This window comes from Lynx rufus, unplaced genomic scaffold (genome assembly GCF_022079265.1).
Source record: "Lynx rufus isolate CCGP_SWC_20201006 ecotype Redwood Valley unplaced genomic scaffold, mLynRuf1.p SCAF_1, whole genome shotgun sequence".
NCBI lineage: Eukaryota > Metazoa > Chordata > Mammalia > Carnivora > Felidae > Lynx > Lynx rufus.
In genome coordinates, this window is record NW_025814823.1 from 52,604,069 (window position 1) to 52,621,782 (window position 17,714).

Sequence of the window (17,714 nt, forward strand, 5' to 3'; positions counted from 1 at the left end):
TCAGGTCACGATCTCATGGTTTCATGAGTTTGAGCCCTGAGTCAGGCTCTGCACTGACAATGCAGGGCCTGCTTGGGATTCTCTCTCTCCCTCTCTCTCTCTGCCCCTCTGCTGCTCTTCTCATGCTGTCTCTGTCTCTCTCAAAATAAATAAATAAACTTAAAAAAATAAAAAACTTCTCATCTAATATATTATTTCCTTTTTTACAGAGATCTTCAAATGTGAAATATATACAATTCTGTTATTTCAAGTCTAGACATTTGGACAATTTAGGTAAAGTTACTCTTGTATATACATACCTATGAAAGTATTCATTAAGGGGATCTTGGCTCACAAGAATTAGTTTTCTTAAAATTTCAGAGTTACAAACATTTCCACTGTTTCCTTTTGAGCTCCCTTTGTTCATTATCATGATAGCAATGCAAGTTCTTTGAGAATCAAACAAGCAGTTAGCTAGAATGAATGTGGGCAGGTTAAACCAGTCACCGCCACTCAGTAGATGTACTGATCTATCAAGTAACAATCATCACATCACATTGAGTGATGACAATGCTTAGAACTTTAATAAGGAGTGAACTGTTTTCAGATATTTTGAAACCAACAAATAACCATGTAGAACGAAAGCTGGGGCAAATTGGAATTTAAAAGGCACGCTTAAAGATCTAAAAGTACAAAATGAAAAACAGCACTTGAAAATATACACTCTGCAATGGCAATTGAAGTTATTTTAACTAATTAGTATCAATCATTTTATGCTCAGAAAAATTTGGGGAAGGGGTATTATTCTAAGTGGTGATTTTACTAATAATACATTAACATTATTGTTATGTATGTTTATCAAAAATCAAAAAAAACAACACCCATGTTGAATTTGAGGGATAAGAATATACTTCTAGGCATACTAATATAGCTTCAGGAAAAACTTTCCTATTCAATTAAAAATTAGTTAAGGTCCTAAACCATGAAGCAAGTGTATAAATCTTGCCTACAGAAGGAAGAACCTTTGCCAGGCTGACAAGCAAAGAAATCAGTTTCCTGTTTGAGCTACATGGATGTGAGCCATTGACAATGATGCAATGAAATAAATGACTTTCTCCATTAGTAGTGGTTTATTTTGTGAGGAGGCAAAAATAACTGGTTAGTTAAAAGGATACCTAAGTGAAATGTGTGGACCTAATGTCATGCTCAAGGAGCCTGGTTTAAGTTTAAGGAACTTTGTGAGTAAATGCACGCTTCCATTTGCCAGTGGTGATTCTTCCAAGATTTAGGAATGAGTGATTTTCTCTTACCAACAGATTAGAAACAAGCGAAACATACAGAAAATATTTGTCTCCACTGAAAAAACAACTTTCTATCTAGGTTTTTTTTTTTTTTTATCTCATCCAAATGAATAGAACTTCACTTTGGTAAAGAGAATTATTCTTTCCTCCCTGCCCCCATCTTTACTGAGGTATTATTGACCAAGTTGTATATACTTAAAGTAATATAACTTGATGTTTTGATGTGCTTATACATTGTGAGATAATTGCCATGAGCAAGTTACTCAACACATCCATCACTTCACATGGTTACCTTGTGTGTGTGTGTGTGTGTGTGCGTGTGTGTGTGTGATGAGCAAACCCCAGCAAATTTCAAGTATACAATCCAGTATTGTTAACTAGAGTCACCATGCTGTACGTTAGGTCCCTAGAACTTACGCATCTTGCATAACTGAAACTTTGTATTCTCTGAATCGCATCTCCCCACTTCTCTCTCCACGAGTCCCTGGCAATTACCATTCTATGCTCTGCTTCCATGAATTTGACTATCGGAAAGAACTCCCAACTCTACACATTCCAATTTTGTAAGACATATATAAGGTATTTTTATGTGTTTGATACATAGTAGCTGCTGAATTAATGCTGCTAAATTAGATGAAGGAATTACATGGTCAACCTGGTCATATGGAGTAGAATTTGGTTCATGTTCTTGAATGATAAATGAAAGAAAGTAAAAAATGGATAATATAGCAAGCTTTCTAGGTTAAGGAAATTCATTTAATCTTGAGCAATGAATAGAAACTTGTAAAATATGGATAAAACTGTGTGCAGCAGGTACACATGTAAGAAATTACAAAATGTGAACGCTTAGATTTGCAAAGCCATTTATTTATATTATGAAACAAGTCATGTGATTGAATCTGTTCCACTTCAAGTTATGCATATTTTTCCAGAAGCCAGCAGGATCTATGAGAAAGAGCACATTACCTGAGGTTTGTAATTGTGGCAATAATTATGGCAGCGGTTCTGCCAACCTCTCAGGCTAGTGTCTGGCATCCAGCCGACTTGTAAATCAGACCCTTTGTTTGCTGGCTGTTGGATGCAGGACAAGTCAATTAACAAAGCTCCCTACTCTGTAGGTGCAGCGGTAGAGACTTGACCTACATTAGCTCCGTTTTCATAACTCTGAGAATTTCACAAATTAAAAACCTGAGCCTCAGAGAGGTCCGACAGCCATATATAAAGTGCATAGCTCAATCCTTGGCATACGGAAAGCTCTTTTTAAAATACTGTCACCCCGTGATCAAATGCTAACAGGGAGGCACTGCAGACTAATGGTCAAGGGGGCCTGCTCTGGTCTGAAACTCATTGGGCTGGGGTCATATCCCAGCTCTGCCACTTATTTGTGAACTTGAGCAAGATACAGCGTCTCCATGCCTTGGTTTCCTCATTCATAAGGGCTTATAACTTGATCTCTTTCATTAAGCCGTCTGAAGAGTCAATGAAATGACACATGGAAAGCACTTCTCATATTACCAAAATAAGATTTTGTGAAAGCAATCATTTTGTAATGACGTATAATTCAATATAATAATAGCTCTTTTTCAAAAAGAATAACGCCACAGCACAAAATAAGGAAACTACAGAAGTGAGATGACACTATTTTGTAATGAGTACAGGAAGGGCTTGCATTTTAATTCAAAAGTGTCTTAGCATTTTTCTTTTTTTCCATATTAAAAAAAATGTTTCGGAGGCCATGTAGGAAAGTCAATTTTTAAATGTGTGTTCCAGTAAATAACCAGACAAGCTAAAAATTTTATGATTGATTGAAATAATTGATTGCAGCCTGCCAACTTTTCCTTTCTTAATTATAAAATACAATTTCCGTTTTGTGCTTTCCAACCCAAGGTTTACAAAAGCTGAGAGAACTCTTCTGCTCAGCCTCTGATTATATCAGCAGTGCCACTTTTTCAGGTCCTATCAGATTGGGCTTGGATGATAATTACTTGGGAAGTGTTTGATCTCAATGATGAATACATGATTAGTTTTTCATGAAATCAGTCAACCACACCACACAGCACTACTCATGTGAAACCTTGTTGATTTAGCTGTTAGAAAGCACACATCTCCCTCAGTTCAGATATGGGACATCAGTCTTTGGGGAAAAGAGGGTGGAAAAAGGGCAAGTTTATGGGTAATGATATTGCAGAGGCAGATATTTAAGGTTTGCTAATTTTCTTCTCAATTATACTCCTCTCTTGCCTACCGCATGACCACAGATTCCATCTCAGCTGTGGAATATATTTTTCTTTAAAAAAAAAAAACAAGGTTTCATGACACCTTTGCTATCTCTCAACCCCTTAGAGGGTTTTACCCTGATGAATAATATTTTATATGTGAAATGTTTATGTGATTTTTCACGGAGTGATAACCTCGCTACCGCTTAACTTTGATGCATTGCGAGCACTGGTGTTCCTCACTAAAGTGCTTTTACACACCCCTCCCATAAATATATGGCTACTTTTCCTAAAAGGCCTGGGTTGAGGGTATTTTGTTTCTTTGTTGATTTGTATCTCTGTGTGTGTGCGCTTTTCTATGATATAGGCTGTTTTTCTAAGAGTCAATGTTACTTGCATTTTCTTAAATTTCAAGTGATCTACTACTCAGAGATCAGATAAAAGGATTCAATTGTCAGTCTTTACACAGCATGCATTTGTTTAAAGAAGTAGAAGCATTGCACTTTGAAAGAAAAAGGAAATAGATTTTGTTTATTTTCTGTCTTTGCCTGACCTATTGACTTCAAAAAAAAAAAAGCCCTAAAATAAAGAATTCTCTAGATTATTTTTAAGGAAACGATGCTATATAAAAATAAGGTTTCAAATCTTTAGCTTCATTCTCATAATTAAAAACTCAGTTACAGGAAGAACATACAACATTTCTATTTCATTTGTGTCATCCTCTTTAAAACAAAACCTTCAACATGTCAATAACATTTCAGCAAGGTGCCTGACTGGAAAAAGTATGTCTAGTTCTTCTTGGGTAAATGAAGGTGGAGATTGAGTAAGGTTGGCTAAATATTTCAAAATCCAAACCCTAGCTTTAAAGCAATAACTGAGACACTGGAGTATTTTAGACCAGGGTTTCTCAGCTTCAGCACTGTTGACATTTTGGACCAGATCACAATAATTCTTTGTTGTGGAGGCCATCCTGTGCATTGTGGGATTCTTGACCACTTTCCTGGGGTCTACCCACTAGATGCCAGTAATCGCACCCCCCGACCCCAGACTTGACAGTCACTAATGTCTCCAGACATTGCCAAATGACCTATGGGAACAAAATTGCCCCCAACTGAGAACTACTACTTTAGACAAGAAAATTTGAGGATGGGCATACGTTATCTGAATAATTGTCTTTACTTCCTCTTACAGATAAGTTTATTTTTCTTATGGAAGATGAAAAATGCCACAGACCTGTATCATTTCTTTAACAGAAAAGAAATCAAACATTAATGCATGCTAATGAGACATATTTTTCCAGTAGATAAAGAATAGACTGAATAATATGCAAATGCCAATGACTAGTTACTAGCCTCTCTTCATGTTTATAATAAGGTAGTTCTACAGCTGAAACTTAGTGTTTGGGATTGGAAAAAAAAGTAGAAAGAAACCGTTCAAAAAGTAGAAAAGAGCAGACAGTTCATTGTGGTGATAGGTTTTGAATAAATTTGATAAATTCTAACATCACAGTTAGGTCATTTTATGGATAGAAAGTGTCTAAACGTATCCCTATTATGCTAGGAAAAGGTATGCTGTCTTCACAACATCGTGAATATGAACGAAATTGCAAATGAGCGAAAACCGTAGTGTGGTTACCGAAAGACCACCCCAGTGCTGTAAAATCTTCATGGGCTCCTCACATAGCTATGATCTCATTATTCTGTTCCAAAGGAAGAACAGGCAGGCTGACAATAAAAAATTTTTTTAAAAAATGTAAAGATTAAACTGTAGTATAATGCAATTTCTGTCATTTGGAGCTAATGAATGCATTTCAGTGTTGAGTAGCAACCACGGTAGTAACGACCCAAACACCACTGATTTGGAGTAATAAATTTTAGGACATGGCAGACTCATATTAGTATAATAAGCTCAAACATTCATTTCACATTAAGAAAACATATAGCCACCACTAGACCATCAAGATACCTATTTTTTTTCTTCCAGCAGAGCCACTTGGCTTTAAAAAGGAATCCATAGCACTCATTGTATTTAAGTCTAAACTAACCCTGAAACGCAACTATGGCAAACTGGCTGTCGTCACCATGGCCAAAGGTGTGGCTTGATTATCAAAGCAATTATTTATTACTATTGAATATGACGTCGTTACCATCGGTTTAATTTTTTCCCTGTAATTTACTCAAACAATTCATCAAGATCTCCAAATCCGTGTGTTGGCTGCTTCAAAGAACGCTCGCTTTGGCAGCACATGGGCTAAAATTGGAACAATCTGTAGAGGATTAGCATGGCCCCGAGCAAAGTCATGAAGCATCTCATATTTTTTTAAATGCCTTCATAACAGCTAAAATAGCTAACATTCACTGAAGTTTTAAAATGAGAGTTTACAACGTGCCAAGAGGTATGATAAACTCTTTACATATGTCGGTTCATGTACTTTTTAAAAAAAAAAACCCTATGAGGCGCGTGCCATCATTACCCTGACCTGCAGATGACGAACCTCTGAGGAAATGCAGCTGGGATTTGAACAAAACAGACTGTCTCTGGAATTTGCTATCTTAACCATTAACCTATATATCTCTTAATGTGTTTTATTTTAATTTTTTGAATGTTTATTCATTTTGAGAGAGAGAGAGAGAGACTGAACGTGAGTGGGGGAGGGTTAGAGAGAGAGGGAGACAGAATCAGAAGCAGGCTCCAGGCTCTGAGCTGTCAGCACAGAGCCTGACGTGGGACTTGAACTCACGAACTGCCAGACCATGACCGAGCCAAAGCTGGACATTTAACCAACTGAGCCACCCAGGCGCCCCTCCTAATGTGTTATATAACAGTAAACATGCATCACCTTATGTTTTTGTTCAATAAGTCTGTAAAATAAAGGGTTACAATGGTTACTTAAGTCATGCCTTTGGTGAACTGAGGCCCAGAAGGATTGAGGAATCAGCTTAAAATCACATAACTAGAACAAATCCAGTCATTTTGCATACAACTCACATTCCTTAATTCATAGCCAGCATGCCCTTCCCCACCATTTGCACCAGCATACGTGTGTATCATTCTTCCGAATAGCTGTGATGATTTTGCCCCGATCCACACCTGGCCACTCTTTCTCCCTGGATCCTGTCTGTGACTGAGAGCACACATTTGTGAGCTACACGCATAAACTGGACCCTTGGCCTTGTCAGCCCCCTGAACCAACAGTCTGCAGAGAAAGTATTCCAAAACAGGAGACTAAAAAGAATCGTGTAGAAGCATAGTATGCCTTCTTTTTCTGATATTTCTATCTTGGCCGCTAATCACAAATTATAATACAACTCTAATTTCAACTAGATTCCTGGGAAACGACTCCAAGCCTTAATACATTGCCATTATTCCACTGCTATCACAGACAGACAAAAAGCCCACAAAGTCTTACAACATCGGTAGTGGTCCAGGAATGAATACTAGCAAAGCTGGCCGTATGGGCTCGGCCCACCCCTGTGTGACAAGGAGTCACCACTAAGCTAACGCTTCTTTGCATCACACGTGTTGAAAAAACTTATAGGCAAAATTGTATCTCTTTACTTCGGCTCACATTTACAATCAGGCGCACTGATGGATGGATTCATCGCTGAGGGTAAGGAGGTAGCAGCGTGGAGCACCGTGACTGGAGGGCTGGGGCTACAGCTACTTTTGCCACAAGACGCTTCTCCTTGGGCGTTGTAGATCATTTCCGCACGAGGAGCTGCCTTGGGTGGTAGGCTAATAGAACTAACACCAGGGTGGCCGTGACCGTGTGCATGTAAGTAAGTGACTAGAGATGGATTTATTAATAGAAACAATAAGGAGGGCCAATTCAGCCACAAAAGGCCAGTTAGAAGAAGAAAAATTATGTTCACCATAATTTGGGGTCTCCAGATAGGCCCGGGTAAAGGAAGCCTTGTCCTTTGAATGAATGAAAACCAAGCCTTCTGTATCTAGGAGGCCATCCAGAGTAAAGTCACCTTTCTACAGAAATTGAAAATGTTTGTAGCCCTAGGGAATGAACACAGACCTCTGAATCGAGGAGAGGCAAGAGATTGGAAGAATTGCTTAAATAAGTGAAAAAATGATAAGGAATGTACATCAAGCCTCCTTCTGAGCAGGGGATGATTGCACTAAATGCTACTTCTGGCTGTTAAGAAAATAGAGCCTAAAATTACAGTCTATAAATAATAAATTTTCACAAAATAAAGAAAGGATAGGGAGGACTCTGTACAAGTTGTCTGAGGATGGTACAGATGGAATCAGCTGATCAAAGGGAAATCAGAATCAGAGAATCAGCTATTCTAGAACTATGAAGGATAGTCAGTGACTAAGATCAATATTTCTCATTTAAAGTAAAATCTCCCTAATTTGAAACCCAAGGGACCACAACAACAGCTTTTGAATTAACGAAGTTTCAGTTTATCCTTTTCGTTTTGAATTAAAGAACAGCAGAGAAATAGCCTTGAATTACATCTTGTTTTAAATAAGCCAATATTGAAGTAATGAAGTCTTTACATCTTATTTTAACAAGTAATTCAGATTCTCCAAAAGAACTTATGCAACTCCATTTATTCATCCATTTCTTACCTGCTGCCTAGTATGTGCCCAGGTCTTTGGTTGAGGTCACCTCACATGGTTAGCGGTTTTCATGGGACTAATTCACTTTCTGATAGAATGGGTGGACGTTTAAAGGATGGTGACTCAGTATAGCACTTGAAGCTGAAAAACATTTCTTTCTTTTTTGGACCTGAACAGCCATTGACCGCAGCCATGGGAAAAGAGTTTATTCACAGGAATTAGGAACAGATTTGTGAAAAGAGTTCTGTGTTTCAGAAAGAAACGAGGTCCATTTCAGGGAACCGGTTATTTTCATTTCCTCACCACAGACTCAGTGTGGTCTGCTAACTGATAGAAGAGTCTTACCCAAAGTCCGGCTCTTAGACAGAGACCTGAACAGTGATTTTGGCAGATAAACTAAGGTAACTATAGAGCTTCCTAAGAGAACCACCACTAAAAATTGCCAAGGCTGGTTCAGACTGCTTACACAGGGTTTAAAGACAGGATCATACTGCCTACAGAATGTCATATGCAACATATGTGCATACTTTAATTTTTTTATTGTTTTTTTATTATTATTTATTTTTGGGACAGAGGGAGACAGAGCATGAGCAGGGGAGGGGCAGAGAGAGGGGGAGACACAGAATCTGAAGCAGGCTCCAGGCTCTGAGCTGTCAGCACAGAGCCCGACGTGGGGCTCAAACTCACAGACTGTGAGATCATGACCTGAGCTGAAGTCAGACGCTTAACCGACTGAGCCACCCAGGTGCCCCATACGTGCATACTTTAATCATCATTCTGGCTTAGGAGTAAAGCATTTGGAGAGTCCTAAGTGGGTTAATTAGAAGATAAACAATAAAAACCTAGGTATCTCCAAGCCCTTTGCAGTCCAATGTGATAGCCACTAGCCCCATGTGGCATTGATCACTTGAAATGTGGCTACTCTAAAATGATAAAATACACATCAATTTCAAAGACTTAGCATAAAAAAGAATCTATAATATCTCAATAATTTTTATATTGTTTACAGATTGAAGTGATAACATTTTGGATATGTTGGGTTAAATAAACTATTTTATTAAAATTAATTTTACTTGGTATTTTTACATATTGCTAATGTGGCTACTAAAAAATTTTAAATTACATGTGGTTCACATACACAGCATTCTATTGGACATGTTACCCTGGAAAATCCATGAAATATATATAGGGCACTGTTTTTTTTTCTACTCGAAAGGATTCATTTTCTTGTTGCATCCACATTACAACCCAAGGACTTGGCCATTATCATTCTTCTTTTTATAGATGCGAAAACTTAAGGGTTATGAAGTATGCCCTAAGTCATACAAGTAGTAGTTGGTGGAACTAGTTCTGCCTCACACCCGAATCCATGCTTTGTGTCAACGCTGTTCAAGCATCTGTCTTTAATATTCTTCTGGAGTGATCTTTTAATGAGACATGTGTGAGATGTGCCTAGGACCACTGAATAGAACTGAAACACACAATTTGTTAAACATACTTGAAACAAGTACAAACAGCACACTGGGTAGCCAGAGTGGTATGCCCGTGTTTTCTGCAAATTGTTCCTCATAGGTATTAAGGATGGACAAGAGTGGATGGAAATGTGACAAAGTAAGACAGTAAGTAAGACAGAAAGTAAGACAACTCTGTGTCCAGGCATTCCAGGCATTCCCCCCGGTTACTTCATTTATTCCTCAAAGCAACTCTTAGAGATAAGATAGCCTCAGAGTGGTTAAGGGATTTGCTTAGTATCTCAAGGCTAGCTGGTCAGTAACAAAGCCAAGACAGAACTCATTTCTGATTTCTTTCCCTAGACCACAATGCTTTGGGTCCTCCTTTTGATCCATGCCCAACTTTCGGGCAGCTTGTCTACACACTGTGTTTCCATAACACATTGTAGTCCATGACCCAAATTGACCGAGGGTAGGGTCTGCCTGAGACAGAGAGAGAGGACACAGCCACAGCTTTCCTAGAGATGGGGCAAGATACAAGCATTAACTTTCCCTTGCCAACACCTGTGGTGTTTAGAGTTGGAAGAAAATAATAAATCTTGATGGAACACAAAGATGCAAAACAAGGTAAATAGCTCACAGTGGAATTTAAGTTTCAGGGACTAGCTTGAAAATAAGAGCTAAGATGTAAGGTCAAAATAGAAGAAATCAGTGGAGACAATGATATCTAGAAGTGGAGGCCTGAGGAATTCTTCAGGCAGTGGGCAGAAATCTGGTACCATATTTAATGAGGTTCCCCGGCTGAACTGAATGGACATTCAGGATACACCTAATGAAAGGTGGGTCTAAAATGAAATGGACATTGGTTCATGCTGATCCATACCATCCGTGATGGGCTGACCAGTTCTTGTAGCTGAAGTAAAACACCAGAAAGAAAGGATTTTCTATCTATGTATATAATTGTGTAACTCTGTGTTGACTATTCAGTTTTGCTATTTCATAGAGTTCCTTAACTCTGGTCACTCCAGTTCCCATTAGCAGCTTCACAGATTTCAGAAGTTCTAGAAAGTTCATTGTGCCCTCACTGCTGCCCATGTTCCAAGTGCCAGTGGCTAGGCCCCACAGTTCATGTGACTTGGAGAGTCTTCCTCCCAGCCTTCTGAATCTCTGCTTGACTTCCAAGGCCACACTGTTGATCACTCTGCTGTCACATGGGGTTTGTATATAGGAGAAGGAAATAAAGCTTTGAAGATCAGTTGAGATCAAGGTGAAGAACAATGTATTTTCCAAGATAAGGAGTTCACCATTTATCCTCAAGGCAATGGGGGGAACATCAAAATTGTGTGGACAGTGAAGTGGCATCTCAAAGTGTGTTTTACAATGATTCATTTCTGTTTTAGTGGATTTAGAGTTAAATGTGCCAAAGCTGGAGTGCTATTAACTATAGTGTGTTCCTTTATTAACATTTAATCCACACTGCAGTTATCATTCATGTATTACCAAACACATGGTAATTTCATTGAAAGAACGATTTTTACTCCTCTTTTAGAGGAATTTCTAAACACATGAAAGCTTTTTCTAAACACGTGATAGCTTTTAAAGCTATCCTGTTACTGCAGGATATTAAACTAAAACTATCATGTGTCCTGTATTTTATTTGTAAAAAAAGACTCTATTTTAGAGTTGTTTTGGGGTCACATGAAAATTGAGAGGAAAGTACCGAGTGTTCCCGTGCTTCTCCTACCCCCACACATGCACAGCCTTCTCCTTGATCAACATCTCCCACCACAATGGTACATTTGTTACAATTCCTGAACCTACATTGATATGTCCTATATTTTCTATCAGTTGATCAAAGCACATGCTATTTGCTTCCCAAGTCAAAAAGATAATTGAAATAAGCCAATTCTAGTTTTTAAAACTTTAGCATATTCTATTTATGTAACTTTGTCTTAGACTGTGTTATTCTATACCATGTTCAAACAGTAATAAATAGGGTGGTAAGTGAAATAGAAAGTTCTAAGATTTTATGGCAGACTTTTCCCTATAAAATTTTAAAGAAATGTCAAGCACATTAAACCAGATAACCACTGAAATGTGTACATGCAAGTCTTCCAGACTTCAAAAATATAATGCTTTTAGACAGGCTTTGTTGTGTGGTTGTTCTGAATCTTCCTGGCATTTATAACAAATACCAGGCTCAAAAAAATGTCAGTTTCATTATAATAAGAGCCAACATTGACTGAGACTCTATTATGATCTAGGCATTGTTTATTCACTCATTCATTCATTCATTCATTTCACAAATATTTGCTGAGGATCTAATAGATGTTAGACCACTCTTAGCAATATTCTAAATGCCGGTTAGGTAGCACTGAATAAGACAGACAAATATCTTGACATAATGAAACTTTCACCTAGCAGAGATGGTATATTTGTGTTTGGGACTTTTTAACATATGAGGTAGTATTATCTATTTTATGCTGATGAGAATGATAGAACTAATGATTAGGAAGGAGAGAGGATAATTGTAGATGTGGGCACAATGAGTCAGTGAGAAGGGAAGGAAATAGAGCAGATATACATTTTTCTGGCCCTAAAATTTATGCTCTTTCCATTCCACCAGATTGTTTGCAAAAAATTATAGATGTATTTAGATATATATGTGTAACATGTATATGTAATATATATAATATATATGTAATACACACACACACAAACACAAACACACATCTGTGTGTGTCTTCATCCTCCTTGGCATTTTACACGTATATTCATGTACATGTTCTCATATATGTATATGAGTAAAGTGCTATGCAGGATAAAAACGGAATTGTTTAGCATCTTTTTCAAGAGAGACGCTTAGTAAATTAAGCATAAATGTTTTAAATGCAAGTATAATAATTTTTTTTTAAATTTTTTTTTCAACGTTTATTTATTTTTGGGACAGAGAGAGACAGAGCATGAACGGGGGGGGGGGGGGCAGAGAGAGACGGAGACACAGAATCGGAAACAGGCTCCAGGCTCTGAGCCATCAGCCCAGAGCCTGACGCGGGGCTCGAACTCACGGACCGTGAGATCGTGACCTGGCTGAAGTCGGACGCTTAACCGACTGCGCCACCCAGGCGCCCCACAAGTATAATAATTTTAAGCAGAGTTGTAGAATGGATAAATATATACTACGCATTACAGACATTTATACATAACACATACATTGTATATAACGTATACACATTTGAGTTTATACATAACTATACGAATATATTTGCTCTTTGAAAGTCATCAAAATTTTATAGTTGTTTATGCTACCTAGAGGTGAAGATTTAGGAAAATTTCTCATTTTCTGAGTAATAAATGGCAGTACTGATCTGGATCCCTCGATACCCAGAAAGCTTTTTTGCAAGACTAAATGGGATTACCATCAATAGGCCCACAGGGTGTCCGGTTTTGAATTAAAATATAGAAACCTTATTTCCAAAATTTACATTACTGCCTTAACCGTAATCTAATTTTGCTGATATCATGGCCTCTAACAGACAGAAGTACTATAGAATGGCACATGCCTTGTACCCTATCTTTGTCATCCCAATCAGAAACCCCTGATCACTCCGGAGGGAAAATTGACGCATGAATTCTAAACTGCTCATCACATTCACATTTTTTCAAATGTATCACAAATCAACATTTTATTCATGAAAACATTAAACATTACATTATTACCAAAACATTATTACCAGAACCTTGAAATTTATTCTCAAGCGGGGAGTTTCCTCTTGCTCTTTGCCTAAATACTGCTCTGCAACTGATGTATTTCCCGAGACCAGTGAGAGCAGCTTCATTCTCCAACAGAAACAATTTACCTGGACCGTCTGCAGACAAGGCCTGAACCCCAAGGAACTGCATTAATTGGGAACAGGCTTTGTGAGCAGAGGGGCCTTGGTTTTTCACCTTCTCCCACAGGGAATGACTTTCACTGTCATTTACAGGAGCCTGGACAGAAAGGGTGCGGCTTCAAAGTGAAATACAGAGATAAATTATTTTGATACATTCTCAATATTCCCTTCTTAAATAGTCCCTGAAAACTCTTCACTCATATGTAAATGATCAGACAAATGAAACAACTGAAGCCAGGGAGGAAGGCCATGTTACTGAGTCCAACTTGCTTACCCACATGTGTTTAAGTACTGCAAGAACAGTGTGTTGACGGTTATGGCCTCAAAGCGAAGGACAATATATTCAGTTTGCAATCAAATCACATTGCTATAGATTCTGTTTCAGAAAATGTTCTCATAAAGAATATTCATTCGTTCAGCTTCACAAATTTACCCACCTGAAATTTTCTCTAGTAGTACACTAACTTAGCTTTTAGATCCAGGAAAAAATACGATGGAAGACAGTATCCTCGGCTTATTTATTCTCTGGGAAAGAGGATAGTTTTATATACTTTACTCTCAATTTATGGAAGACAGACAATTCAACATGTTTATTTTTTTTTTCAAGTATAAAACACTGGAGGTGTATTTTACTTAGTGTGTGCACTAAGAAAGAAGCGACTCTTCCTAAAACGTGAGTAGCACATGACCAGATCCTTGGAGGTAATATAGCATGCCTGGATCTGAGTGGAAAATTTGGAAGATAATTATTAAGGTTAAAAGATCTAAAAATTGAGAGGTGAAGGATTCTGCCAACTTCAGGGCTGTCACAAATAGACTTTCCCTGTAGCTGACACAGAGAGAGAGTATTAGGTTACAGAAAAATTTGCTCTGAAAAGCTGTTAAGGCAACTTCAGCTTATTGTGGCATTACAGTATAATGCTGTGCAAGAGAAATACAATGCAAGTCATAAATGTGAGTCACACATATAATTTTAAGTGTTCAAGAAACCGTTTCTAAAAGAAAGATACAATTAATTTTTAGTAAGATCTTTTAACCTGGGCCCCTGGGTGGCTCAATCGGTTAAGCAGCCGACTTCAGCTCAGGTCCTGGCCACACGTTTCATGAGTTTAAGCCCTGCGTCAGGCTCTGTGCTGATCCGCTTTGGATCCTCTGTCCCCCCTCTCTGTGTGCCCCACCCCATCTCTCTCTCTCTCTGTCTCTCAAAAATTAGTAAACATTTATATAAATAAATAAATAAAATCTTTTAACCCAATATATCTAAAATATATGTTTTATTGTTTATTTTTGTGAAAGAGACAGACAGAGCACAAGCAGGGGAGGGGCAGCGAGAGATGGAGACACAGAATCCCAAGCAGACTCCAGGCTCGGAGCTGTCGGCACAGAGCCCTCCGAGGGGCTCAAACTCATAAGCCATGAGATCATGACCTGAGCTGAAGTGGGACGCTTAACCTACTGAGCCCCCAATATATCTAAAATATTATCATTTGAACATATAATCAATAAGACATTATTGAAATATTTGCATACATTTTTTCATATTAAGTCTTCAAAATACATTAGGTACTTACACTAACGTCTCAATTGGACTAACAACCTTTCAAGGGCTTAGTAGCCACACGTGGCCAGTGGCTATCAGTACAGACAGCGACTTGAGAGCAGGAACACACACGAAGACTTTCTTATTTTGTTCTTAGCTCTTTCTTCTTTCCTTCTTTTCCTTCCTTCCTTTCCTTTTTCTCTTGCCCCCTGTTTCTCTTCCTTTCTCTCTCTCTCCTTCCGAGTCTGTGCATGCTATGTACTGAGAATACAATAGAGCAATATAGGCCCGAGCCTTAAATTCTGAAAACATTGCCTCCTTTCAAAAAAAAAATTAAAAGCACTATTTAAAGATACATAAAATGGGGGCGCCTGGGTGGCTCAATGGGTTGAGTGTCCCACTTCGGCTCAGGTCATGATCTCACGGTTTGTGAGTTCAAGCCCCGCATCAGGCTCTCTGCTGACAGCTCAGAGCTCAGAACCTGGATCCTGCTTCAGATTCTGTGTCTTCCTCCCCTCCCCCACTCATGCTCTGTCTCTTTCTCTCTCAAAAATAAACATTAAAAAACATAAAAAAATAAAGGTACATAAAATAGTATATACTAGTTTAAATTCAGCCACTAATATGGCTACAAGTTTTCTGGCAGCTGAAAGTGACAAGCATTACCAGTTACACAATTCACAGTGTATATGATCCAGAGTCACTAAGATAAACTCAAACCAGTTTCTGCAGAGGAGAATTACTCTCCTCTGACTTTATAAATCTGAAGTCTTATATTTTTTTTTTAATTTTTTTTCAACGTTTTTTTTTTTTTATTTATTTTTGGGACAGAGAGAGACAGAGCATGAACGGGCGAGGGGCAGAGAGAGAGGGAGACACAGAATCGGAAACAGGCTCCAGGCTCTGAGCCATCAGCCCAGAGCCTGACGCGGGGCTCGAACTCACGGACCGCGAGATCGTGACCTGGCTGAAGTCGGATACTTAACCGACTGCGCCACCCAGGCGCCCCTGAAGTCTTATAAATAAGCAAAGCTATGAACACAACATGGTAGACTGTTCTATAAAGGGTGCTTGCAGTGCTTTTCCAGAGTCACTTGAAGATCTCCAGCTCTATAACATGCAAGAAAACAGAAGTCTATCATTCAGTACTCCCTGGTGACCTCATACAATACCCGGGAAAACACCTGATCTTTCCAAACTGACTTGGATCCTGGAAAAAAATTGTTTAATGAAACTGTTAGTATTGTCTTATTATTACATACATTTTATTCCCTTCAAATTCCTGAACAGTTGGCTGGCCTTCTTTTTTATAGATACAAAAGCAATGAGACTCTAACCTAGAAAGACAACAGCAATATCACAGAGCTAAAACCAAGACTTGTGAACAGAAGATCATGAAAATCCATTAAAAACTTAATACAAAAGATACATGCTGTATTTTTTTATCATAAATAAATACATATAGAGAACAAATTTCACTTACATAGCACTATGCCCATAAAGTATGAAGAGCTCACAAAAAGGGAAGTGCCTTGGATTGAGGTTCTTTAAGAACTGAAATTCATTTATTTTTTTACGTGACACAAAGGGGGAGATTCATGTGGACTTACCTATAAAAAGCACTGAAAATATTTTTTTGCCACATCATTTATTTCTGCTAGAGGAGTAGCATTTTAAACAGAATATTTAAATTTCCAAACAAATCGTGTTAGCATTTACACCTGTAATCAGCTAGCTGGGGCTAATATGCAACTGCCTCAAGATGCAGAGCTACCTGGGATCAGGACTGTGCTTCCCTTTGATATGGAAGGGTCTCAAATAGGCAATCCCCTCATTCTCTCAAGAGGCACAACTTTAAGATTTCAATAAATCCTAAGGTCCACGAAATGGGGCCAGTCACATCAAGCTCCCCTGCCATCCTTTCTTCCTTCAAACACACACACTAGATAATGGTTTACTCTACATTGACTCTAGTTCCATCTGAAGGCGAGAGGGCCAAGAGCAAAGAATTCGGTGCATTTATATGGTTTTTTAAGAAGGATATTGATATCATGCTACCATTATGTTCACCAGAGGACGCAACTAAAATACCAAGGGTCCCTCAAGGCTAAATGAAATGGTTAAAGATGTATTTATTGATTTCTAAAGAAATATTACCAAGGCACTGGATAATAACTCACCACTCTCATGACTGAAAGGGTCTTGGCTCTCTCTAAAGAGGAGACAGAACTCCAGAATACACAATGATGTTAAAACTATTGCATGTTGTGTTGTGAAACAATACCCGAATCGGGGAGGGCAGAGAAAAATCATTCGTGCAGACATTTAACTTGAACCGATTCTACTCTTTATCTTTTCTTTTATTGTTGTTCTCTTATTTATTTCTTGTAATGCAAAAATTGTAATGAATTACTTTGAACTCCAGTGTGGGGCTGTAATCACAACCCATCAACTTAGGTTGACATACAATGCATTTACGCACTGAAAGCTTTCTAAAAATACATGCAGGATGGGGATATAGAAACTTGTATACATAGGAAAACCACCACGCCCCCGTTGGGGAATTTGAATTTTTTTTCTCAAATAAGAGGAACATGTGCAATGGCACATGTTTTTTTTCTTTTTAGTTGACAATTGTCTCCCTTTTCTGTAGATCCTAATGGTGAAATAATGGATCCTGCCAACCATTATGAGCTTCAACCCATCTGGGGACCCATAACTTTTATTGTGGTCCATTATCTGGCCATTAGAGGCCA